Raw genomic sequence first — 27,226 nt, forward strand, 5'->3', positions numbered from 1 at the left:
TATTTGAGGTTATAAAAGGGAATTTATTCCTTACAAAGGAATTATGGTTCGAACCAGGCAATCGAGTTCCGTCACCACGAAGGTTCAGGAAGGGATCAGCAATACATTATTGACAGGTTATCATATTTATAGTAAAATGCATTACAGTAAAGACATATGCAGAAGGCGTTACAGCTGAAAAGAAAGATAAGAATACACATACGTAATGAAAAAGGCGTTACAGTAGGCGTGCATAAAGGCGTATACTAGAAACGTCATTCTGATGATGACACAAGTGGGTGGATCCATAAGTGAATCCTGCAAAGTCAGCAGAAATACATGGCAGAGATGCGCGCGCAGCCGCATGACGTGTGATTGACGTGTAACTGGAGGGTGAAGGGAACTTGACATTTTAGCCCTACATGAGGAGACAGAAGTCTGGGATGTCAGGACAACCTAATCCCAAATCGTATCTAATATCTTGTGTTTAAGGAACTATATTATCTAGAAGGAAAGGTCTTTTCAGACAGAGCCTATTCTATACTGACTGCTAGTGCGTGTACAAGCGTCTAGGTGTCTACATGAGATGCAAGGGGGCATGGGCCTAACATAGTAACGAAAGTCATGAATTACTTGCACGGAGACAGTAAGGCCGGGCCCTTTGCTCTGTAGCTGGAAGGATGTTTACCTAAACTACTAGACAAGAATGCATTTCTCGAGGAGCGGAGCAGATAACTTGAAGGCTGAATACAGTTTTTGGCAGGCAACAGGCCGGGCCAGGCACCGTTAGCCGCGCAGGAAGTAAGACAAAGGTCATTGATACAGATGTAGGCTCAGGCTGGAGCTTTCAGAGGCAGAAGGCAGGAAAAGGCTCGATGGCAGAATTCAGGGCCTACTTGCCTGAGCTGTAAAACGTGAAAAGTGCACCATATAAAGTCGGTGGCCAAACATATTTAGGAACGGAATATCCAACCCATTCATGGTGGATCTGAAAGAGGACATGTTAACGTTGGACACAATTGTATTTGCGTCTTCATAGCTTGAAGTGGAGGGAACATACATGTACTTGTAGCATGTACATGGAGTCGTTGGGGTCTAAGATAGGGGACACAATTGATCATAAAAATTCATATTTCCTCAATCCAGTGACTGAGTGTTTCTAAAAAAGTTTAAATATGTTTTATATATATATATGCCAGGGTGTATTGAAGAATGAGTGGGTGTATGAGTGTGTGAATAAATTATTTAGTAGGTTTGTGACTGACTGTATAAGTTGAATGATTAAACGTGTCTTACTGAATACATGGGTTAGTGACTAAACTGTGTGAATGTCTGTATCAGTCTGTCAGTTAGTGTGTAAGCGGCTGCATGGGTTGGTGAGTAGCCACATGAGTGTCTATATGGGTTAATTCATTGATTGTATGAGTATCTGTATCGGTGCCTGAGTGTCTATTTGGGTGGGTGGGGGTATGTGACTTTGTGCATAGATGTGTGAGTGGGTGATTAACTGACTGTATGTGTTCCAGAGTGCATCTGTGAAGGGCTGTATGGGTGGGTGAGTGTGTGTATGGGTGTGTTGGTGAGTGTTTAGATGCCTCAGTGGTACATGTGTGAATAACTACATATGTGAAAGGCAGTAAATGTGAGTGTTGGACTATATAAATGACTATATGTGAGAGTGAGTGATTGTGAGAGTGGCTGTATGGATGAGTGTGTGCTTGTGTCAGTGATTGTATAAGAGAGTATGTATGTGCTAGTATCTGTATGAATAAGTGAAGTGGTGTGTGAATAATTGTGTATGTGAGTTAATGGGGGTGTGATTGATTCTTTGTATGACTGACTATGTGTGTGAATAACTCTATGGGTGAGTGGCGGTGTGTGAGTATCTGTATAGGTGTATGAGTCCATATGATTGTGCTGTATTGATGAATGAATGCATGTATGAGAGACTGTATGGGTGAATGAGTAGATGTGTGTGTAGACCTACGAATCAGTGAGTGGGTATGTAGTAACTGGTATTGGTGCGTCTTTGGTTTTGAAAATGATAGTCTGTATTTTAGAGTGGGTGTATCAAAGTTTATATTAGGGTATGAGGAGGTGCATCAGATTATCAGGTGGATGATGTCATCAGTCATATAATCAGTCATGTCATTTGAGATGTCATCAGTGATGTCATGAGTGATACCACTGACCATGTCATGAGTGATGTAATATGTGACATCATCAGCAGTGCATTGCAGGGGTACGAGTTATAGTTACCTCAACTAACCATAACGGCTGAATCCCTGGTTTTTTACAACTGAAATGTCCAACTAACTATAACGTCCCTGAAACCTGTGTTTTTTTTCAGTGACTTTCTAAGGTTTTTTAAATGCTCATTTCTAACTATAACATCCCAGAAACCTATGGATTTTTCAGTGAATTTCAAAGGTTTTTAAGTGTTAATTTCTAACTATAACGTCCCTAAAACCTATGTTTTTTCAGTGAATTTCAAACGTTTTTTAAATGCTAATTTCTAACTATGCCTACATAGGTAGGACATATGCAGAAAGAGCAAGAAAGGCACAGCAAGAAACAAGAAAAATACAGAAAGACAAAGAAAGGTGCAGAAAGAAGCAAGAGATATGCAGAAAGACCTAACAGAGGTGCACAAAGAGGCCTTGTTGCAAAGTCATCCTGTGCCCCTAACATTTTGCTGACTGCTACTGGTAGTAACTGACTCTGACTAACCAGGCCTGGAACCAGTGCTATGCTAAAAGACACTTAGAATGCAGTGAAAAAACCTACATACACTAGGGTACACTATGGGTTGGGGTACCCATGTGATTGGAATGTCCTCCCCTGTAAGGCCCTAGTGCATAATATGGCAGGGGGATTAAAACTACCTCTAAGTCAGAGGTGCAGAAACAAGCAAGAGCAGTGCAGAAAGAATCAACAGAGGTGCAGGAAGAGGCAAGAGAGGTACAGAAAGAGGCACGAAAAGTGTAGGAAGAAGCAAGAGAAGAGCAGAAAGAAGAAACAGAGGTGCTTAAAGAGGCAAGAGGGGTACAGAAAGAGGCAAGCGAAGTGCAGAAAGAAGCAAGAGAGGTACAGAAAAAGGCAAGAAAGGTACAGGAAGAGGGAACAGGGGTATAGAAAGTAGGAAAATGGATACAGAAATTTGCAAGAGAGGTGCAGAAAGAAGCAGGAGACATGCAGAAAGAAGTAAGAGAGATGGATTAATAGGGAAGAGGGTGCAGAAAGAGGCATGAAGGATGCAGACATTTTCAAAAAAAGTACAGAAAGAAGCAAGAGCAGTGCAGAAAGAACTAACAGATGTGCAAAAAGAGGCAAGAGGGGTGCCAAAAGAAGTAGGAGAAATGCACAAGTTGGCAAGAAAAGTACAGAAAGAGGCAGGAGGGGTGCAGAAAGAAGGAAGAGAAGTGCAGAAAGAAGCAACAGAGGTGCTGAAAGAGGTGTGAAGGGTGCAGAAAGAGGCCAGAGAAGTGCAGAAAGAAGCAACAGAGGTACAGAAAGAGGCAAGAGAGGTGCAGAGAGAGGGAAGGGGGTGCAGCAAGAGGCAAGAGGGGTGCAGAAAGAAGCAAGTAAAGTGCAGAAAGAGTCAACAGAGGTACAAAAAGACGTCAGAGGGGTGCAGAAACAAGCAAGAGAAGTGCAGAAAGTGGCAAGATAATTGCTGAAAGAAGCACCAGAGGTGTGAAAAGAAGCAAGAGAGGTGCAGAAAGAGGGAAGACGAGTGCAGAAAGAGACAGCAGGGGTCTAGAAAACACAGGGGTGCAGAAAGAAGCAAGAGAGGTGCTGAAATAGGCAATAGAAGTGCAGAAAGAGGTAAGTGCAGTGCAGAAGGAGGCAAGAGAACTGCAGAAAGAGGCAAGAAAGTTAAAAAATGGACAAAAGGGGTGCAGAAAGAGGGAACAGGTGTGCAGACAGAGGCAAGAGAGGTACAGAAAGAGGGAAGAGGGGTACAGAAAGAGGCCAGAGGGAAGTTGAAATTTACAAAAGAGGTACAGAAAGAAGCAAGAGCAGTGCAGACAGAACCAACAGAGGTACAGAAAGAGGCAAGAGAGGTGTAAAAATAAGTAGGAGAGGTGCATTAAGAGACAAGAAAGACAAGTACAGAAAGAGGCAAGAGGGGTGCAGAAAGATGCAACAGAGGTGCTGATAGAAGCATGAAGGGTGCAGAAAGAGCAAGAGAAGTACAGATATAAGGAACAGAGGTACAGAAAGAGGCAAGAGAGGTGCAGAAACAGGTAGGAAAGGTGCAGAAAGAGGGAACAAGGGTACAAAAAGAGGCAAGAGAGGTACAGAAAGAGGGAAAATTGGTGCAGAAAGAGGCAAGAGAGGTGCAGAAAGAAGCAAGTGAGCTGCAGAAAGAAGCAACAGAGATGCAGAAAGATGCAAAAGAAGTGTAGAAAGAAGCAAGCGAATTCCTGAAAGAAGCAACAGAGGTGTAGAAAGAGGCAAGAAGGGTGCAGAAAGAGGTAGGAGAGGTACAGAAAGAAGCAAGAAAGGTACAGAAAGAGGTAGGAGGTGTACAGAAAGAAGGAAGAGATGTGCAGAAAGAGACAAGTAAGGTGAAGAAAGAAGCAAGAGTAGTGCAGAAAGAACCAACAGAGGTGCAAAAAGAGGCAAGAGGGATACAGAAAAAAGTAGGAGAGGTACACAAAGAGGCAAGACAAGTACAGAAAGAGGCAGGAAGGGTGCAGAAAGAAGGAAGAGAAGTACAGAAAGAAGCAACAGAGGTGCTGAAAGAGGCGCGAGGGGTACAGGAAGAGCAAGAGAAGTGCAGAAAGAAGCAACAGAGGTACTGAAAGAGGCAAGAAAGGTACAGAAATGGGCAGGAATGGTGCAGAGAGAGGGAACAGGTGTGAAGAAAGACGCAAGAGAGGTGCAGAAAGAGGACAAATGGATGCAAAAGAGGCAAGAGGGGTGCAGAAAGAAGCAAGTGAGGTGCAGAAACAATCAAGAGAAGTGCAGAAAGAGGCAAAAGAATTGCGGAAAGAAGCAATGGGGGTGTGGAAAGAAGCAAGGGAAGTGCAGAAAGAGGCAAATGAGGTGCAGAAAGAGGCAAGAGAAGTTCAGAAAATTGCAGGAGAACAGCAGAAAGAGGCAAGAGCGATGCAAAGAAGGGAAGAAGAGTGCAGAAAGAAGAAAGAGAGGTGCAGAAAGAGGGAATAAGAGTGCAGAAAGAAACAAAAGGGGTGCAGAAAGAAGCAAGAGAGGTGCAGAAAGAGGCAAGTGAGCTGCAGAAGGAGGCAAGAGAACTGCAGATAGAGGCAAGAGAGTTGCAGAAACAGGCAAAAGCAGTGCAGAAAGAGGGAACAGGTATGCAGACAGAGGCAAGAAAGGTACAGAAAGAGGGATTAGGGATACAGAAAGAGGCAAGAGGGATGAATACATTTGCAAAAGAGGTGCAGAAAGAAGCAAGAGTGGTGCAGAAAGAGGTAGGTGAGGTGCACAAAGAGGCAAGAGAGGTACAGAAAGAAGCAAGAAGGGTGCAGAAAGAAGCAAGAGAAGTGCAGAAAGAAACAACAGTGGTGCTGAGAGAAACAAGAAAGGTGCATAAAGAGGCAAGAGCGATGCAGAAAGAAGCAAGTGCGGTACAGAAAGAGGCAAGAGAGGTACAGAAGGAGGCAAGAGAACTGCAGATAGAGGCAGGAGAGTTGCAGAAACAGGTCAAAGTTATGCAGAAAGAGGGAACAGGTGTGCAGACAGAGGCAAGGCAGGTACAGAAAGACGGAAGAGGCGTACACAAAGAGGCAAGAGAGGTACAGAAAGAGGCAAGATGGGTGCAGAAAGAAGGAAGAGAAGTGCAGAAAGAAACAACAGAGGTGCTGATAGAAGCAAGTGAGGTACAGAAAGAGGCAAGAGAGGTACAGAAGGAGGCAAGAGAACTGCAGATAAAGGCAAGAGAGTTGCAGAAACAGATAAACGTTGTGCAGAAAGAGGAAACTGGTGTGCAGACAGAGGCAAGAGAGGTGCAAAAAGAGGGAAGAGGACTACAGAAAGAGGCAAGAAGGATGAAGAAATTTACAAAAGAGGTAAAGAAAGAAGCAAGAGTGGTGCAGAAAGAGGTAGGTGAGGTGCACAACGAGGCAAGAGAGGTACAGAAAGAGGCAAGAAGGGTGCAGAAAGAAGGACGAGAAGTGCAGAAAGAAGCAACAGAGGTGCTGAAAGAGACAAGAAGGGTGCAGAATGAGGCAACAGAAGTACAGAAAGGGGCAAGAGAGATGCAGAAAGAAGCAAGTGAGGTGCAGAAAGAGGCATGAGAGGTACAGAAAGAATAGCGTGAGATTCAGAAAGAGGCAAGAGAAGAGCAGAAAGTGGCAAGTGAGGTAGAGGCAAGATAGGTATAGAAAGAAACAAAGTAAGTGTAGAAAGAGGCAGGAGAAGTACAGAAAGAGGCACCTGATGGTGCAGGAAGAGGCACAAGAGGTACAGAAAGAGGCTCAAGAAGTGCAAAAAGAGGCAAGAAAAGTGCAGAAAGAGGCAAGAGAGGTGCAGCAGGAAGAGAGTGAGGTACAGAGAGGCAAGTGAGGTATAGAAAGTAGCAAGAGAGGTACAGAAAGAGGCAAGGGAACTGTAGAAACAGGCAAGAGAAATGCACAAAGAGGCAAGAGAGGAGCAGAAAGAGGCAAGAGAGGTATAGTAAGAAGCAAGAGAAGTGCAGAAAGAGGCATGTGAGGTACAGAAAGAGGCAAGAAGGGTACAGAAAGAAGGAAGAGAAGTGCAGAAAGAAACAACAGAGGTGCTGAAAGAGACAAGAAGGGTGCAGAAAGAGGCAAGAGAGGAGCAGCAGGAAGAGAGTGAGGTGCAGAGAGGCAAACGAGGTACAGAAAGTGGCAAGAGAGGTACAGAAAGAGGCAAGGGAACTGTAGAAACAGGCAAGAGAAATGCACAAAGAGGCAAGAGAGGAGCAGAAAGAGGCAAGAGAGGTATAGTAAGAAGCAAGAGAAGTGCAGAAAGAGGCATGTGAGGTACAGAAAGAGGCAAGAGAGGTGCAGAAGGAGGCAATAGAACTGCAGATAGAGGCAAAAGAGTTGCAGAAACAGGTAAATGTTTGGCAGAAAGAGGAAATTGGTATGCAGACAGAGGCAAGAGAGGTGTGAAAAGAGGGAAGAGGGGTACAGAAAGAGGCAAGAGGGATGAAGACATTTACAAAAGAGGTGCAGAAAGAAGCAAGAGCAGTGCAGATAGAACCCACAGAGGTACAGAAAAAGGCAAGAGTGGTGCAGAAAGAGGTAGGTGAGGTGCACAAAGAGGCAAGAGAGGTACAGAAAGAGGCAAGAAGGGTACAGAAAGAAGGAAGAGAAGTGCAGAAAGAAGCAACAGAAGACCTGAAAGAGACAAGAAGGGTGCAGAACGAGGCAATAGAAGTGCAGAAAGAGGCAAGAGAGATGCAGAAACAAGCAAGTGAGGTGCAGAAAGAGGCATGAGAGGTACAGAAAGAATAGTGTGAGGTTCAGAAAGAGGCAAGAGAAGAGCATAAAGTGGCAAGCGAGGTAGAGGCAAGATAGGTATAGAAAGAAACAAAGTAAGTGTAGAAAGAGGCAGGAGAAGTGCAGAAAGAGGTAGGTGAGGTGCACAAGGAGGCAAGAGAGGTACAGAAAGAGGCAAGAAGGGTGCAGAAAGAAGGAAGAGAAGTGCAGAAAGAGGCACCTGAGGTGCTGAAAGAGGCAAAAGAGGTAGATAAAGAGGCTCAAGAAGTACAAAAAGAGGCAAGAGAAGTGCAGAAAGATGCAAGAGAGGTGCAGCAGGAAGAGAGTGAGGTGCAGAGAGGCAAGTATGGTGCAGAAAGTGGCAAGAGAGGTACAGAAAAAGGCAAGGGAACTGTAGAAACAGGCAAGAGAAATGCACAAAGAGGCAAGAGAGGAGCAGAAAGAGGCAAGAGAGGTGTAGAAAGAAGCAAGAGAAGTGCAGAAAGAGGCATGTGAGGTACAGAAAGAGGCAAGGGAGGTGCAGAAAGAGTCAAGAGATCTGCAGAAAAAAGCAACAGTGGTGCTGAAAGAGGCAAGAGAGGTTCAGAAAGGAGCAAGAGAATGCAGAAAGAGGCAAGTGAAGTGCAGAAAGAAGACAGTGAGGTGCACAAAGAGGAAGAAAGGTGCAGAAAGAAGCAAGAGAAATACAGAAACAGGCAAGAGAGGCACAGAAAGAAGAGATGTTTGTGCACAATTACTACCAGTTTAACTCCCACATTTTGCAATAAGTAACACATGACCATTTCAGTTTGCAAAGGGCCTTCCACCATGCTGTAACAAGTGACGCTGCATTTTTGGAAACATTTGAACCGTTTGAGCTAGAAACAAGGCTTTTTTTTGTTCAAATCTGCAGATTAGGCAGCAGATGATGGAATATTTAGCAAATACAGAAAATGTTTAAATATGTGAAAATTAGTGCAGCCGAACAGTCACATAATTACAGCAGCCCTGCTCATACCTCCGACTAGGTCCAGGACTGCTCCTCAGTGGTTCCTTTTTTTTGTCTCATTGAGTTTATAGTTTAGCTTCTATGGAAACAATGAAGACTAAACCAGAGGTTACCACTCCACAACACAGACTACAATACCACATAATTACTCTCCACAACACATAATCCCACTCCACATATTTCCTATACACTAAATACCACATACTTTCTATTCACATAATTTCACTGCACAACATACCACATAATTCCACTACATACAATGTACATCCACTCTACACCAAAAAACATTAGTAAAAAAAACATTTACATTTACAACGCCAATAGCTCTAACTCTCGCAAATGCTAAACCTATTACATTGAAAATGCTTTAACTGGTAGTCGTGTTTGCAGAGTGGTGGAGAAAGGGTGCTGGGCCTTCCACCAGCGTCCAGGAATTCTGCTGCATAGGACTTACAGAAGGTACCAGGAGGGCTTCTTGTTCCCCAAAGTCCCTCAGGAGTTAAGTGGACTTCATGCCCCATCCCGTAGTCTGCCAGGAGGCATGGTTGCAGAGTGGTGGAGATAGGGTGCAGGGCCTCCGAAGATGTCTTAGCAATCCCCACTGTGTGGGACTTAATGGAGGTAACAAGTGGGGTAGTTGGCCCCAAAGGATATCCTACCCCAATAGGACATCCTTCCTATTGCTAAGTTCTCATAGCAGGTCACGCCCCCTTTGCCCACCACTCTGCAAACGCGCTCCCTGGTGCGTTCTTGGATTGGGATTGAAGTCACCTTCGCTGCTGGGGGTCCTTTGGGGCCAATTAGCCTACCTCTCATCTCCAGTAATCCCACGCAGTAGGATTGCTGAGAGCTGGACACAGGCCATGCCCCCTTTCTCCACCACAATGGAAACGAACCTCCTGGCACACTCTTGGTTTAGGGATGAAGTCCTTTTGCCTCCTGAGGGTCCCTGGGGGCACACTACCCCACCAGGTACCTCCAGTAAGCCCCACACAGCTGGATTGCTGAGAGTGGTCCAAAACCACGTCCCCTTTTTAGACCACTCTACAAACGCGCCTCCTGGTGCACTGCTGCTCAGGGGAGGAAGTCTGCTTGTGTCCTGAGGTCCTCAAGACACAAGAGGACCTCATCGCCCCACCAGCAGTGCACCAAGAGGCGTGTTTGCAGAGTGATGCAAAAAGGGGCATGGCCTCGGACCACCTCTAAGCAATCCCACTCTGTGGGGCTTACTGGAGGTACCTGGTGGGCTAGTTGGCCCCCAGGGACCCTCAGGAATGAAGGGGACCTAATCCTCCAACTTGGAACGTGGCAGGGGGTGCATTTGCAGATTGATGCAGGGAGGGGGTGGGGCCTCCGGCAATATGCCGGCTTTTTCTACGTTTTTGGAAGGGGGGCTGCGTGCTCCCTTTTCCCTTTATTATTTTAGGACCATGGAGACCCCATCCCCCAGGGCCTGAGCATTTTTGGGGTTTTAAAAAAATAAAAAGGGAGGGGGCTGCTTGCCCTCCTCCCATGGCCGATTTTGGTCCCGGGGACCCCATCCCCCGGGTCATGGCCACATATTTAGCATTTTTTAAGTTATGATTTTTAAGGAGAGGGGCTGTTTGGCTGAGGCCATTATTTGCCCAGGGGACCCCATCATCGGGGCTGTGCCTCGATCTTTTTTTTGTTTGTTTTTTTAATTAGGGAGGGGGCCGCCCTTCCCTTGGCCACTTCTGACCCCAGGACCCCAGGGCCTGACCTCTTTGATAGAGACTGAGGGGGAGCCCCAATGCTCCCATTGTCCCTGCTGGCTCCCTACCTCTTGCTGGAGCCGGCATTGCTTTTGGGCAAGGGAAGCTGCTAACATGCAGCTCCCCTTGCCCAAAAGCAATTCTGCTTTACTTTGTTGAAGCGAGAGCACGTTTCCTGCTCTCACTTCAACGAAACAAAGCATTGTTTGCTATGGCAGGGCAGAAGCCATACTCCCGCTCTACCATAGCAAACAGCAATGTCCGGGGTGGGCACCCCGGGACATTGCAGCAGGCGGCCCTAAGGGTGGTGCTCCCCAGGGAAAAGAAGGGCTCCAGGAGGGGGGCTGCATGGCCCCCCTTCCAAGATATGAAATCTCCAGGGAGGTGGTGGTCCCCAGGGTTCCGCAAAGGACTCCCGCATTTAAATAATTTGTGCCCCGGGGAGGTGGTGGTCCCTGGGGCAGTGTGGGGGGCAGGAGCTTCCCACACTTATTTTTTGTAATTTAAGCCCCGGCGAGGTGACGGTCCCTGGGACGTGGCGGGGCCCAGGAGGCCCCCGCAAATAATTAACAAAGCCCCAGGGAGGTGGTGGAAGGAGCCCCCCCCACACTTATTATTTGTAATTTAAGCCCCGGAGAGGTGACGGTCCCGGGGGCTTGGGGAGGCCCAGGAGGCCCCCGCATATAATTAACAAAGCCCCAGGGAGGTGGTGGTCCCTGGGGCAGCGTGGGGGGAAGGAGCCCCCCTCGCATTTTAAATGAAAAGCCCCAAGGAGGTGGCAGTCCCCGGGGCTGTGTGGGCTCCCGCAGGCCCATGCTATATTTAATTATACATTGCCCCCGAACCTGGTCCACCCGGGGTTTTAAAGCACGGGAGCCCACGCTTTGTTGTTTTTTTTATTTTCTCGGCCGGATTCACGCACCCAGCACGAATTTGGTTGATTTTTTTTAATGCTTTTTTTGGCACTGGGGGTCCTTGTTGGAGCCCCTGAGCCGGCATAGGGGGTCAGGGTGTTTCTACCCTGCCCCCATTTCTTCATTTCAAACAGTTTCATTCCTTTTTCTTGTGATTTGGTTACCGAGTCACCAGATGGCTGCCAACACATTCTGCTTTGGAGTGTTGGCAGCCAATCAGAAGTCAGCTTGTGCTCGGGAGGAGTTGCGACTCCTCCTCTGGGGTGCTCAGATATAGTAGTAGAAAATCTTTATTTCGGTTATGAAACCATAAAAGACAGCATTTCATGTCAACGATTAAAAAAAGATTTTGGCAGGAATATTTAAAAGAGTAAAATACATTGATAAAAGAAAAGGATTTTTTTTTCAATGACCACAGATGAAAAAATAAATTTCATTAAGGTTTTAAAAATTGCAGACGAGCCCATCACATTGCAGCAAGAAATCGTGAGGTAGCAAATACTGTATGCATGCTGGTCACATGTTTTAAAAGCCTAAACACATCTATGCAATGGATAGCACCAAGATTCTTACATAATTGCTGTAATTCTCTTCTTCTGATCATAGAGTAGCCTTGGCAAACAAAAAAAACATGCAGTTCTGTTTCCTCAGCTAGACCACAGGCAGGGCAGGCCATGGGAACATCCTTAGACCATTTATTAACAAATGAATGCAGGGGGAGACAACCATGACGAAACTGCAAATAGAGTTTCCTGGCAATGGTTGGTAAATGGCTTTTATATCCAGGAACTGGCGAGTTACAGAGCCAATCTTGTGGTCCTCTGAGATCTTATCAATTTTCGCCTTCCAGTACATGGTGGATAAATATGTTCGCGTCACCCTGGTGTGGGCAATTAGAGGACTTGCCCGTAACTCGGGACAGCCTATCTCATTTAAGCTTTTTTTGATGTGCATAAGCCAAGGAAGCTTCCCTGCCCCAGATAGGCCGAGTACCTCTTGTAATTCTGCTCAGTACTCCGCCAGCTCATTTGTTGCCCACAGACGTCGCCAATACAGTAGCAGACGCCTTGCAATTTCTTGTGCGATAGGTCTCACCCCCAGATCCATATACAAGAGCAACAGAGGGGAGGTCCGCGGAAGCCCTGTCAATTGCCTCAGAAAATTATTTTCGGTATGTGTAATTGGTCTGAGGTTGGAGTGCCCCCATAGTTCAGTCCCGGTGCTCAGATATATAAATTTTCATTTTTTGAATTTCTTAGCAACTACTGAATGGATTTACACCATTTAAAAGAGCTACCTGTTAGCCAAATTTGGTGTAATTACGTTAAGCAGTTCGAGCTATAGTCGTGTCTAAAGTTCCAATGGAAATTAACATGGGGAAATGCGTTTTGGGACCCCCCTTTTTTCTTGGCCCCCGTTTAATGAATCACCCTGAAACGTCTAGGAGAGGAGCTGACCTGAGTGAACCATTAGTTTTGAAAAGTTTCACGAAGATTCGTCAAACTGCGCCTAAGATATTGGCAAAATAAAAAACGTTTTTTGAATGGAAACCAGATCCTAACTATAACTAACTACTACCGACTGCCAGTAGGTAATATATATATAACCTACTGGTGGTCGCTAGTAGGTAGGTATAGTTAGGACCCAGTTTCCATAGGAAAAGAGTTTTTTGACTTGCTTATTATTTTGGCGACGTTCTATGAATCTTCAAAAAATGTTCCCAAGAAAGTGACCTCTTGATTCTAGTACATGGGAAGTTTTGGGGTGATCAATCAAGCATAGGCCATGAAAAAGATTTGTTTAAACACAACTACAGCCCAAATTGCTGGTTGGAATTACACCAAATTTGGTAGAAAGCTGGTTCTTTTTCCAGGCAAAGCCCTTTTAGTAATTTGGTGTAAATCTGTTCAGTAGTTTTTGAGATATTAAAGGTAAAAGAAATATAGATGTCTAGAGGTGAGGACCCTCCATGAATCTAACAAATCTCGTGCCGAGATCTGATTGGCTGCCAACACTTCAAGCAGGCAGCCATATTGGGACTCGGACTCAGCTGAATCCCAAACAAAAATGCAAAAAGAAGAGAAGGGTAGGAATACCCGGACCCACTAGGCCTGGTGGTGGATCACCCAAAGACCCCATGAGGGCCAAAAGGCATTTTTGTAAAACGTTTTGGGGCAAAAATCATGAAGATTTGCAAATTCCTGAGGAGAAAAACAAGCATGGACTCCATTGCTTGTATTTTTTATACCCTTCGCCGGGTGGTAGAATATATTTATCTTTATGGGGAGGAAGCACACGTGGCCCCACTCCCCAGGTTGTTTATGGCCCGATGGCCCTACCATGAAAAAAAGGGGGAGGGGCCGCTGATGGAAGCTGCACCTATCCTGCCACTGTATCCATGACTTATGGTGCACCTTCACTGGTGCTGCATGAGTTGAGCTGCACTTGCTCTGGCTCAGTATCCATTACTAAAACTGCACCTTCTTTGTTGCTGGCTGCATGAAAGGAGTAGTGTCTGATCTGGTGTGGTATCAGTGACTGAAGCTGCACATTCTCGGTGGTGCCTGCATGAGTGGAGCTGTATTTGGGCATTGCTGTATTCATATAAATTGCGATGCCGGGGTGCAGACCTTTGTTTTTGACAGTTTTAGCATACTTTCTTCCAGTGAACAGGGGGATCATGAGCCCCCGTTAGACTCTGCTTCCTTCTCCAGGAGGAGTTTCTACTCCTGAGTCATTTCCAGGGCTCCTGTCGCAGAGTGCACTGCCCTGAGCTCTAGTGGCAGATGCTCTTGCTCCAGACAGAGTACTTCTGATGAGGTGCTGTGGCATTTCCCGCATCCTGTACTCCTGCAAAGCTCCCCATCTGCTGACCCCTTTTCTCCCTTAGCCACACTGTGGCCAGCGTCCTCCACAGACACCAGACCCCCTAATCACTGCCTTCACATTCCAAGATCACAAGAGAGGAAAGCCGTGGCAGAGTTCCTGCTTTAGAGTTCTCATAGAGAGCCCTCCACTCTCTACCATCCCATCCCACCATCTCATCCTGTGTCCACTCTGCAGAGTTCTTGCCTTGGTGTCCATCATGCAGAGATCTCCCCTCTGTACTCCGAAGATTTTCCTCCACTCCTCTCGTGTAGATCTCCCGTCTGTACTCATAAGAGTTCCTCCCACATATCTCCTCCTGCAGATGTCCTCTCAGTGCTCAGAAGAGTTTCCTCCACTTATCCCATCCTGCAGACCTCCTCTCCGTGCTCAGAAGAGATCCCTCAACTTACCTTCTCCTGCAGATCTGCCCTCTGTTTTCACAAGAGTTCTCTCCACTTACATCCTCCTGTAAATTGCATCTGGTCTATTTCTAAACATTGTCATTGTTGTGAACTAAGGTACCCGAGGTAACATAAAGTTGCCCAGGGTCAGACGTGAAGCACAACTATGAGTGTTGAGATTAACTCATGTGTTTCATTTTACCCCCCACAATTAATTGATTGTGAGCATAAAAGAGCGCATCTGGAAACTCCCATGCATATACACACATGCTACTGTGGTTATTCTGTTCCTACGCTCTTTCAGTTTTTTCAGATACGAGAATTGGTGCACAAAGATAATGTGATTTTGCCAATTTATTCCGATATTGAGAAGCTGGGACTACACATGTGCCTGTTCTTTTTACCTCTCATGGTTTACCAGTGGCTAACATAAAGCATACGTTTATGAACAACCTTTTATATAGCGCCTGTTTTTAGTGTTCTATTTATAAGCTCACCCACTTTCAGTGTATCAGAATTAATAGTGAAAAACGTAGCTATATAATGAATTCCCGTGTTCAAGATTTAATGTTAACACAAAAACAATACAACAAAGAATGCCATCCAGAAATGTCCATGGCTCGCTATATAAACATTTCCTCAACAATCTACATTTTTCAATAGTTCTGCCTCACCCAAGATCACACTATGCTGGTCAAGCAGGTATGCTGCAATTTGAACTCAGGAAAGGTCTCTTGTTACCAGTTTGAACAATTATAACCCCCATGTTACCTGAGACTAGCATGTGCAGGAGATCACACAAAGATCACACAAAGCAAAGAGGCTTACCTTCTGCTGATGCTGGGACAGTGGCTTCCCCTGTGAGTCCAAACATAATAGCGTTGTCAGCAACAGTCCCTCTTTTAAATGTATATATGGATTTTCTTGCCCTCCTCAATGGTGCAACACCTGTTTGTAAACTCTAGCACTGGTGAATGAATGAATCAATCATGCGGAGGTAAAGTGAGATGTCCAGGATCCCACGGTGAGGGGCTCAGGGCCTCCAGTACCTCAGCCAAGGCTTTAGTCACTCACCCTCTCGTGAGCAAAGGGAAGCTCTTATAGGACTGGAACATTATATGCCAAATGGCCAGGATGATGACAGCACGCAGCCGTGCCACCCTGGGCAACGTTTACACACCTTTGAAACACAAGCCTGTGATAGAGGCATAACAGTCACACACGTAGCACACGAAGTACCAAAACACACCAGGGTGACACATGTAGAATGTAATACAAAATCGGGCAATAAACCTTAGAAATTTACTACAAAATCAAAAGTTACAGGGATGTGCAGTTAGGACATAACATTAAAAAACATAGAAAACCACAATAACAACAAAACAAAGGTTACAGGGATGTTATAGTTAGGAAATAGCATTGAAAAATTCTTAAAGATATATATAGGTAGTTATAGTTAGGACATATTTGAGCGTTTTTCATTTGCCAATAACTTTGGCGTTGTTTTACAAATCTACTCGAAGTTTCCAGAACTTATTTGACACTCATCTTAGCTAGTGTCCTGAAAATTTTGTGGTGATTCATGATGTGGGGACCGAGAAAAAAGGGGAATTTCACCAAATTTGGCAGAAAGGTAGCTGTTGGTCTGGAAAGTTACCTTTTAGTTAAAGGGTGTAAATCCTTTCAGTAGTTAACTTACCTTCTCCTGCAGTTAAGACATACATTTTCAGTTGTATATATAAGGAAGCAGAGGATCCGTGACTCCTTCCGATCTCGTGCTGAGATCTGATTGGCAGACAACATTCCAAACTAGGAAGTGCTGGCAGCCATCTTGTGACTCAGGACTGCCACCTCCCCGAGACTTTTTTATATTGAGTGCAGGGGGGCCGTGCACTATGCCCCCAGCTCCATAGATCACCTCCTTCCTGGGACAAAATTAAGTTGGCCCTGGGGACCGCCATCCCCCAAGGCTCCTGCCCACCCACAGGACATAGCTGGCTGAAATCTGAGAATAGTTGCATTTTGGCAGAGAGAGCTGCATGTTCAGACAGATGTCCCCAACAAAGTGTCTGGTTGCCCTAGGTGGGGTAGGGCAGCCACAATGGGATGGGGTCCCCAAGGCTGAAATCGGCCCAAGAGGGGGGCTGCTTTGCCCCCATCCAAAATATTGCCCTAGCCCGGGCAGATGGGATCCCCCAGGCCAAAATGTGTCCAAGGAAAGAGAGCCATGCGGCCCCACTCACCAAATGAATAAATATTTAAAAAAGACCGGAAAGTCACTGCTTTCTTTCTCCACCACTCTGCAAACACGCCTCCTGTTGCACTTCTGATTGGGGGATGAAGTCCCCTTGGCTACTGAGGGTCCATGGGGGCCAAGAAGTCCGGTAAGTCCCATAGAGCACATTGCTAAGAGGACTACGATGGCCTCACCCCCTTTCTTTACCACTCTGCAAACATGCCTCATGGGGAGAGGAGATGGCTTAATGGCTAATGCGGTCAACGTCTAATCTTGGGAACTGGGTTCGAGTTTCGGCAATGACGTCAAACATGCTGTGATTCTGGGCAAATCACTTAATCTCCCCATGCCTAACAAACATGAATATGTCCTCATATCATGCAACTGGTGCTATGTAAAGCGCTCTGATTCGGGTCAAGTTTGCACTCTATAAAACTCTGTAAAACAAAATAAAAGAAATGGAGCACTTCTGGTTGCGGGATGAAGTTCCCTTAGCTCCAAAGAGTCCTTGGGGGCAACAAGTCCTCCTGTTACCTCCGGTAAATCCCACAGAGCATGATTGCTGAGAGGATTTCTGAGGCCACGCCCCCTTTCTCTAGCACTGTGCAAATGTACCTCCTGGTGCACTGCTGGTTGGGTATGAAGTCCCCTTGAATCCAGACGGCCCTTAGGGGCCAACAAGCCCTCCTGTTGCCTCCAGTAAGTCCCACAGAAGGCAAATGCTGAGAGGACTGCAGATGCCACACACCCTTTCTCCAAGACTCTGCAAATGCTCTTCCTGGCACACTGCTAATTGGGAGATGAAGCCCTTTTGGATGCTGAGGGTTCTTGTGGGCACAGAAGCCCTCCTGTTACCTCCAGTAAGTCTGACACTGAAGGATTGCTGAGAGCTGGTTGGAGGCCCCACCTCCTTTGTCCACCAACCTGCAAATGTTGCTATTAGTTCAAAAACATCAAATTTTACTTGAAAAACCAAAGGTTACAGGGACATTATAGTTAGGAAATGCTGAGGGTCATTGGGTGCCAAGAACCCCTATTGCTGCTGCATGTAAGTCTGCTATAGCAGGATTCCTCAGACCTCATCGGAGACCTAGCCCCATTTTTAAATTCCACTCTGCAAAGTGGCCTTGTGGCGCACTACTGGTTGGGGAATGAAGTCTTCTTGGCTGCTGAATGTCATTGTGGGCCACGAATGCCAATTGTTTCCACAAGTTCCCCACAGAGGGATTGCTTAGACCTCATCAGAGGCCCCTACCCCTTTCTCAATCACTCTGCAAAGGGTCCTCCTGGCGCACTACTGGTTGGGGCTTGGAGTCCCTTTGGCTGCTGAGGGTTTTTGGGGGCCAAGTACCCCTATTGTTGCCACAAGTAAGTCCCTCACAGCAGGATTTCTCAGACCTCATCGGAGGCCCTTCCCCCTTTTTCAACCACTATGCAAAGGGGCCTCCTGGTGCACTATTGGTTGGGGGAAGAATTTTTCTTTGCTGCTGAGGGTCATTGGAGACCAAGAACCCTTATTGTTGCCACAGGTATGTCTCCCACAGTTGGATTGCTGAGACCTCATTGGAGGCCCTGCCCCTTTCTCATTCCATTCTGCAAAGTGGCCTCCTGTTTCACTACTTGTTGTGGGATGAAGCTTACTTGGCTGCTGCAGGTCGTTGCGGCTGAGAGCCCCTATTGTTGACACAAGTTCCCCACAGCAGGATTGCTCAGACTTCATTGTAGGCTCTGCCTCCATTCTCAACCACTCTGCAAAGTGGCCTCCTGGCAGGGGTATGAAGTCCCCTTGGCTGCTGAGGGTCAATGGGGGCCACAAACTCCTAAGGTTGCCACAAGAAAGTCCCCCACAGTGGTATTGCTCACACCTTTACTTAGGCCCCGCCCCCTCTTTCAACCACTCTTGAAGGGGCCTCCTGGAACACTATTGGTTGGGGGATGAAGTTGAGGGATGAGTGCGCCAGTAAACTCCTCTCCACCAGCGGTTGGCGGAGTGTTTGCAGAACTCTGCATTCCACACAGAGCGGCAGAACTTTTGCTCATTTTTTACTTTGCAGGATCTTTTTCTACGTATGATTTTACTTAGCATGCTGTTACATCATATTTACCGTTACTTCGCAAGTGAATTACTTTGCAGACTATCAACATCGTTGTTTGGAAAAGGAGGCGCTTCCATTTCCAAACAATGACGTGCACCACTGACGATGCATTAAGCAGGAGAAGAGAGGAATCACAAATGAAGGGGAAGAGAGGGACCACGAGGAGAGAGAGGTAAGTGGGGCTGTGTAGTTTTTAGGGTTTGGGATAGTCTTTTAGGTTGTAGTGTATTGTTTGTGTAGTGTAGAGTAGTGTTTTTGGGTTTAGGGTAATATCGGGGTCATGAAGGGTAGTGTTTGCGAGTAGGGGTAGGACTAGGGGTCAGGGGAGGGATGTGCAGGGGGTAGTATTTAAGGGTTTAAGGGTTTAGGGAAGTGCTGTGGTGTATGTGTATGTGTAGTGTAGGGTAGTATTTTAGAGTTTAGGGAAGTGTAGGGGGCATGCAGGGTAGTGTTTGAGTGTAGGGAGCAAACTGGGGAAGGGGGAGTGACTTGCAAGGGGTAGTGATTTAGGGTTTAGTGTAGTGCTGTGGTGTTTGTGTAGTGTAGGATAGTGTAGAGTTTAAGATTTAAGGGTAGTGTTGGGGGTTATGCAGTGTAGTGTAAGAGTGTAGGGACAGGACTGGGAGAAGGGTAAGGATTATTAGGGAATAGTGTTTTAGGGTTTAGGGTAGTGTAGAGGTGTTTGAGTAGTGTAGTATAGTTTAGTGTTTGAGGTTTTGTGTAGTGTAGTGTTTTGATTGGTAAATGTGAATGTGTTGAAAAAGCTGAATGACCCACCCACCCAAAAGCTATATTAAATTTATTTAAAGCATGTCGAACATATTAAAAATGATTAATGATTATGTAACTTTAAAAAAAATTAAAAGTGTTTTTAATTATATTTGCGATACTCCCCCACCCAAAAACCCTATTTCCCTGTCATCCTGTCATGGGGGATAGGATAGGATATTATTAGAATGTTTTTTACATACTGCGTGCAATACTAGTGGTGTAATGGTATGCGTATTAATTTAATGCAGAGAAAACGCATTTAAAGAACATTTCCATGCCATTGCAATATAAATGAATGCGCAGTTTAAACTTGCGAAGTAATGGTCATTGCGAAGTAATAACATCATAGTAATGACATGCGTACTAATGGCTTGCGAAGTAACGTTATATATTCCCCACTCACATATTTACTCAAATACTCATGTATCCACTTACAGCTCTCTCATGCTCTCTACTACCCACTTACAAACCTACTCAGACACTCATCCACCCACTAACACACTAATGCACTCACACACTTAGAGTCAAAGGTTAGTGTTTACAGTTAGGAAATAAAAATTAAAAACACTCTTTCAAATTCACTCAAAAACCCAAATGTTACAGGGACTATATATTTAGCAAATAGCATTTAAAAAAAACTGTAGAAATTCACTGAAAAAAACAAAGATTATAGGGATGTTATAGTTAGGAAATAGAATTTAAATAAAACTTAATAATTCACAAAAAACACAAAGGTTACAAGGACATTATGGTTGGGAAATAGAATAAAAAAAAAACTTAGAAATTCACTGAAAAAAACAAATGTTACAGGCACACTATAGTTAGACTCAGATTTTTCGTCAGTTACAATGATCTGAGCTAACTATACCTTACGACCCTACAATGCACTGCTTATAACCTCACATATTTCATCACTCATGGCATAAGCAGTGACATCACTGATGACATGATTGATGAAATTTCAAATGACATAACTGATGACATCATCCACTGAACCAATCAACACACACTCACACCCCCAAACAACCTCTAATATCTCCATTCAAACACCCACACAACCACACAACCACTCATATGCCCATTCATAGACCCATACAAGTAATTACACAACCACTAACGTTTCTATAGAGCTGCTCAGATGCCCTCTAACTCATTCTTAGAACCTTATCATACAACCAGTCACTTACTCATACAGCCACTCACACATCCACACACTACACCATACAGCTAATAACCCACATATTTATCAACCTATACACCCACTCCATACCCATTCACTCACCCATGCAGTCTTTACAGAGCCACTCATTCACCCATACAACACTCACACACTCACTAACTCACTCACTCACCCATACAACACTCACACACCCATACAACCACTTACGTACACATCCATGCATCCAGACAACGACTCACACAGCCACTCACTCACCCATTCAGCAAGACCCACAGACACTCACTCCTCCATACAACCACTCACACACTATTGGAAATATCCCTTTTTGCAGGGTTATCCCCAAACAATTTGCTTCTTCCTCCTATTTTTCCTGACCCGTTTTTGTTGGCTTTGGGACTCTGGGTACTTTACCACTGCTGATCAGCAAAAGTGCATATGGTCTCTGTGTAAATTGTGATTCTGATTTTTCATCAATGATTGCATATTTTATTTATTGGTAGGTCCCTAGTAAAATACACTGAGAGTGCCAAAACGTGTAACTCAAATGCTACTAGTGGGTTTGTAGCACTGGTTGTGCCACCCACATGTGTAGCCCTGTGAATGTGTCTCAGACCTACCACTGCAGGGTCTGCCAATGCAGTTTGAAGCTGCCATGTCAACCTGGCAGTTGCACCCACTTGCCCAGCCCCCACCTTTCTGATTCTTACATAAAAGGCACCCCTCAGGAAGACTCAAGGTACCCCCATGGGACGGGGGCAGTATAGGTAAAAGATAGGACATGTGCTTGTGTGCTTCACATATCCTGATAGTGAAATGCTGCCAATTTCGGTTTTCACTAGTGAAAGGCTATCTGTCCCATAGGTTAAAATGGGAGTTACTTTGTAACACCTTCCAAGTTTAACTTTCAATTGTGACAATATAGAGAAATGGAGTTTAGGCTCTGTGAACTCAGAATGTACCATATTTTTAGGAAGATGGTTTTTAAATTGTGTGTTTGAAAATGCCACTTTTCTAAAAGTAGGTATTTTTTTTGTTTAACCATCCTGTGTGCCTCTGCTGGTTTGTGCATTGACTGTCTGGTTTAGGAGTGACAGAAGCTGGGAAAGTACATTCACTGTAGACAGCCGCAAGGGGGTTGAGGTGTGTCCTGACTTTCCTGGGTGACTCATAGCTGAACTGATTAGATCTTGACTGCATTTAGAGTGGTGGGAGGAGTTTCACTTGCACCTGAATATGCAGTGTCTCCTTTGCCCAATGCTGTCTCCACCTCTTTTGGTCATGCTGTGCCAGAGAGGACAGAACTAGTTTGGACTGGGCTAAATGGGGTATAAGTATGAAACCCCAGAGAATTAGATCACTTCTGGACTCAAGAGGAACCTTTGCCAAGGAGAAGAGCTGGAGAGCTGTGAGTAAGAGTATTTCCCCTTTGCTGTGTGCTTTTCTGGGTTGGTCTGCAGTTGCTGCTTCTGCCAAGGAAAGGACAAAGACTTGAATTTTGCTGTGAACCTGCTTAAAGAAGAATCTTCAAGGGCTTGTGTGTGCTGGCCTCTTGTTCTGAAGTCTCAGGGACACAAAGACTTCACCTGCAACCCACTGACAGCACTTGGACTCCTGTGTGGACTCTCCCATTTAAAAGGGTGCCAATTCCAATTCCTGGGGCCTGAGAATTGTGGCCACAATGGTTGGTGCTTCAAAGCAAGAAAATCAAATCTAACGCCATCAGCGATGCTGCCAGTAATGCCATAAGCTACACTGAGTTCGGGGGGAACTGATCGTGAAGTGCATGACACACCACCCCACCAGCATTGCAGCTCCAATGCCCTTTGATGCCTGCAGTTATTGGCCTTCCCAATGCCAGCGCTCACAGCGATGCTATCACTGCCAGTGCCTGCATTCCATGGAGCTGGTAATCAAAGAGGATGACTTCACAAACTCTTCGAGTTTGCATTGCCTCACTGGAACCAACGCCTCACCGCCGATGCCGCTAACTTCCACTGTCCTGGATTCGATGCCTTACCTCCTCGTGGACAGGACCCCGCGCCTCTCCCGTGGCAATAAGGGAACTGGCCTCAACCTCAGCACTGACACCTCACCTCCATGACACCATGCATCATCCATAGACTTTGTTTTCCAAGGTACTGTTGTTTGGGGGTCTGTGTGACTCCATGCCCCATGCCGCTCACCTCACAGTCGGCGCCATACTTTGGATGTGGATCACAACATCATAATAGTCCTAGGTGGAGCTATTTTGTTGCAACAAGTTCTATTTTTGAAATAACCTTTTAAAGTTATAATTTGATACATGCATGTTGGATTTTGTAGTTTTGGTCTTGTTTTGTTTAGATAAAGATAACTGTATTTTTCTAAACTGGTGTGGGGTCCATTTGTGGTGTTTCACTGTGGTACTGTGTGTTTTGATTACAAATACTTACAAATTGCCTTTTTGGATAAGCCTGTCTGCTCGTGCCTACTTATCAAGGTTGTGAGCAGGGGTTATCTAAAGTGTCTATCCCCCTTACCCTCAATAGAAGCAAGGGTACCTACAATATGTACATGTAAATATATCTGTACATACATATATAAATGTATGTGTGTGTATGTGTTTGTGTGTGTATGTGTGTGTGTGTGTGTGTGTATATATATATATATATTGATGAAACAATTGGACGACAACAAAGAAATTGTGATAAAAAAGGCAGACAAGGGTGGGAACATCGTCCAAGGATCAGTATCTGGGAGAGGCAACACGTCATTTGGATGACACAGTTTGTTTTAGAAAAGTGTCACTTCATGACTTACAGAGAGTAAAGGAGTCAGTACTACATGATTTGGCTCACTGGAAGCATGTAGGTTTATAGACTAAAGACGAAATGTAGGTTAATAGACTTAAGACGAAATGAATTTTCGGAAAACTGAACACCCCTTAACACCTGTCTTATGCTTTATTCCAAAAGTACACAAAAGCAACACACCGATTACAGGTAGACCGATTATTTCGGCCAGGCAAAAAGTCTCTTTGAACATATGTCCAAATATGTGGACATTTTCCTACAGGAGTTTGAGACAAGTTTACCTTCTTTTATCAAAGACACAGGTGACTTTTTAGGAAAAATCAACTAAATGAATTGGGAGCCAGATTTTCTATTCATAGTAATGGACATAACATCTTTATATACTAACATCCATCATAATGACGGGATCATTGCTGTCACACACTTTCTAGACCAAAGACCAATACATCTATTTGAACAAAACGGAATGATTATCACTATGATAGAACTTTGTTTAAGAAATAACTACTTTTATTTAACAAAGATGTGTATCAACAGATGAGGGGAGTGGTGATGGGGGTTTGCTTCTCCCCCAGCTACACATGTCTTCATGTGGGCTGGTGGGAGGAGCAGGTCCTCAGAAAGCAACACAAATCAAGGTGGGATGCACATGTTGTTCAGTAGTGGTGTTTCATCGATGACAGCGGTATCATTTGGAGGGGCTCCAAAGAGGAAGCAGAAAGATTTGTAGCCTCAATCAACAGCAATAAACTAAATCTAAAGTTTGTGTCTCAAATTAGTGACCAGAACATACACACAGAAAAACTACTGCAGGAAATTCCACACTCCTTGCAAGGAGTGCACATCCTAGGCATTTCATACAGAGCATCCCCTTTGGGGAGTACTTAAGAATACGCATAATTTGCAGCTTCAATATAGATCTAATACAATGTTAACTTGAAGCAACACAAAGATTCATTGCTTGGGGTAATTAAAGTGCAGATTCAAAGAAAGCTATTACAAACGCCTACACACAGACAAGAGATGTCTGTTTATTAGGTAAAAACAACACAAACCCCACCACAGCTACCATTAACAACATTGAGGAGACACAACAAGAGATCAGGATGATAACAACATACAGCAAGCAGGAAAGGCAAATCAGGCAGATCATCAACACCCACTGGCCCATAGTGTTAACAGATATGACACTTATTCAGATTCTCCCAGATAAATCATCACTGACATTTAGGCGATCATCCTCTATGAGGGATGCACTAGTGAGGAGTAGTTCTGAGTTAACCCCAGCTCATACATAGTTGACAACCAAAACAGGGTTTTTCAACTGCAGCTCCTGTTGAGCTTGCAAGTTCGGGGTAAACACCACAGAATATATTACAGCATTCAGTACCAAACCTATCAAGATCTGAGGTCACTATACCTGCCAAACAGACCATGCAGTATATGTATTAGAATGTTCCTGCGGGCTCAAGTATGTGGGGAGTACTAAACTCCAAGGATTCAACAGGATTTTACAACACCTGAGAGCCGTGGTGAACTCGGATCCAAACTATCCAGTGGCCGGCATTCCAAACTAGTGCACTATAACAACATCAGGGAGCTCAAATATACTTTGTTATAAGGGCAGAGTAGTGTAGTTCCTATTTCCCTAATAGGCTCTGCGCCCTGGAATAATATACCCTATAGATTTGATATAGGACTGAGGTCAATATGCCCCTATCGAGTATATTTAACTTAATTACTTTGTGTCAGCTAACTCAGAGGCCACTAGAAACTCCTTGTAAACAAGAAGGGAGTAGTTTCTGGCAACCGCATAAACATGACAAATTTGTTTCCCTTTAAAATCGGAACACTCTCAGAATCGTGGAAAGAACAGATAACAGTTTCACTCAGCTAATAGTGCATGCTTAGTTTCTTCAGAGTTACACAGAAAGAATATATGGGTTAATCAATAAAAGGATTTATTGAACAGTCTTGTTTCTCATGTGAGAGATATGAGCTGCTACAATCGTAAAACAGTATGTGAGATATATTGTGTACAGCGTAAGCAGTAAAAAGTAATAATACTGCACTAGCATTATCATTTAGCCATGACACATATATATTCATATACATAAATAACATAAGCTAAAAATGTGGGTACTTATAAGATGCTTCTCTATCTATTTCTACCCCAGTTTACCTAACCTAAGTGTAGTACAAGGTAAGAAGTAGGTGATGTATTCTATAGTATGGTAGGCTATAGTATGGTATGCTATAGTCTGGTATGCCAAGTCTGGTATGCCAAGAGTCCCTATAGGTTCTATTCAGCTCCATACCTTGAGAATGAGAGAGGTGGGAATCTCTATCCGAGTCTCGAACTCTAACACCCCGCAAAGGGAGTCAGAACACTGGAAGATGGATTCTCTGCGTGCAGGGATGACCGCGTCTCTTATCAGTGCGTCAGGCTGGGACACGGGCTCCTCTAAAGTCGAGGTCTCCTCCTACCTGCTTGGGCAAGAGAAGGTATATTAATACCTGGTAGGTGCCTTGGAATGTTAGAATTGACGTAAAGTCGGGCAGAGGAAGACGTCAGTAATGAACCCTTAAGGAATAGCAGTTCATGCATAATAAATGAGTTCTTGGAGAAATCAATAATCCTGTGCTAGGGGAACTCCCAAGAGCTTAAGGATCTAATTTCTAAGAACTCGTTGTGACGTTAGGGTGGACAGATATAGGAGACCATGCCTGTATTTGGATAGCTTGGCTAATGCCTAAATAAGGACTTGGATCTTATGCCTATATAAGGGCAATGCGAATTGTACCTATATAAGGACATGTTTTAGGAAAACCTATATACGGACACCTAAAGCAGAATACAACAACCACTCCACTTTCGAATGAATGATAATACTAAATGCTAAACATTAAATGCTAAACATTAAACTGAGTACCACATGTTGTAAAAAAAATTTGTAAAAGCATATTAAAAGAATGTTTAAAAAAAAAAATTGCTGCACATGTAATGCAAAGGTACTGTACATTTTAAAGCAGTGTTTCATTCTACGCATATATCGAAAATAAATGCGATATTAATGAATAGAAATATATACATATGATGAAATGGTGGACAATTATCCAAAAACCAAAGCCACTTTATAACATGGTACTAAATGAAATAGTGGTAAATAAGGTGACAATGTGTCCCTTGAAGTATTCAAAGAAGTCTGTTCTATATGAATAGTTCTACTGTAAGCAGATTGAATTGCCATGTATTTTCAAATTTTAAAAAAGTCATTTTTAGGAAAAGTTCCAAGTTTTGTTCTGTTTTGAAAATATAGAGGCCAAATTCATAGCTTCCCCAGTACACTGTGAGCCAAATCAAACTCAGTGTATGGGTCTGGTGTAAACATGAAATCATCTACTCCTGTAGACAAAAGATTGTTAACCGATGTCGGTGACAGTTGGAACACCTCGTTTAGAAGGTTAGCTGCACAGAGATGTGAAGCATCGCATTCAGCATGGGATGCCGCAGCAATGTTGGCGTCAGTTGTTACCTGTGTGCCTGTTGATCCATCTCGTACCTCAGCAGCAGCAGGAAGCGTCTGTGAGATCTCAAGGAATGCCGTTATCAGGATTGGTAGCCTCTGGGGACAACACAGAGCACAGGCCGTTATCGGGTCCAGCAGAATATCGATATCCATTGGCATGACTGATGGGAGTGCTAGACAGATGTCTAGCACGCATTCTTCACCGCAAATCAGGCAGCGTAGAACAGGTAAGATGCATTCTTGCAAAATTGGTCTAAATGACAGAAACCATGTTGTATTAAGTTTCCGTAGGTGAGGTA

The sequence above is a fragment of the Triturus cristatus genome, chromosome 4_1 (assembly GCF_964204655.1).
Source record: "Triturus cristatus chromosome 4_1, aTriCri1.1, whole genome shotgun sequence".
Lineage (NCBI taxonomy): Eukaryota > Metazoa > Chordata > Amphibia > Caudata > Salamandridae > Triturus > Triturus cristatus.